At 37.8% G+C, this 555-nt stretch overlaps 1 long non-coding RNA gene across 2 annotated transcripts; it reads right to left on the reverse strand.

Moving 5' to 3' along the window:
* On the reverse strand, positions 1-555 carry LOC107682220 (uncharacterized). 2 transcript variants are annotated; one of them, XR_001633415.1, is made up of 3 exons: positions 505-555; positions 228-326; positions 1-35 (listed from the first exon to the last, which is right to left on the reverse strand). It is a non-coding gene; the product is annotated as an uncharacterized LOC107682220 (long non-coding RNA). The 2 variants fall into 2 exon arrangements; XR_001633414.1 differs by having other exon boundaries at positions 228-332.

The following is a 555-nucleotide window of genomic DNA, read 5'->3' on the forward strand; positions in this document are numbered from 1 at the left end:
GACTTTGGGACCTGGATCTGGAGTGACTCCTGCTCCTCCGGGAGAAAGTAAAAAATGTGTAAAAAAAAATTATAAAAACACAATAAAACAAATAAAATAAACTATCAAATAATAAAATATCAAATAAACGTAAAAAAAAACTGATGCAGACAGGATCACAAAACAACAAAAAAAAAGTGCTTTTCAAATGCGAACTGGATTTGAGTAACAAAAGCAGATCGACTTACGCTGGTGTCGGACTGCGTGATTTTGCAGCGTCACGACGCTTGTCTGAAGATCGTGATCTGGAGCGGGAGCGACTTCGGGACCTGGATCTGGAGTGACTCCTGCTCCTCCGGGAGAAAGTCAAAAATGTGTAAAAAAAAATTATAAAAACACAATAAAACAAATAAAATAAACTATCAAATAAACGTAAAAAAAAACTGATGCAGACAGGATCACAAAACAAAAAAAAGTGCTTTTCAAATGCGAACTGGATTTAGGTAACAAGGTAGTTCGACTTACGGTGGGGTCGGACTGCGTGATTTTGCAGCGTCACAACGCTTGTCTGGAGAT

The sequence above is a fragment of the Sinocyclocheilus anshuiensis genome, unplaced genomic scaffold (genome assembly GCF_001515605.1).
Source record: "Sinocyclocheilus anshuiensis isolate Anshui unplaced genomic scaffold, SAMN03320099.WGS_v1.1 C31877808, whole genome shotgun sequence".
In the NCBI taxonomy this organism is placed as follows: Eukaryota; Metazoa; Chordata; class Actinopteri; order Cypriniformes; family Cyprinidae; genus Sinocyclocheilus; species Sinocyclocheilus anshuiensis.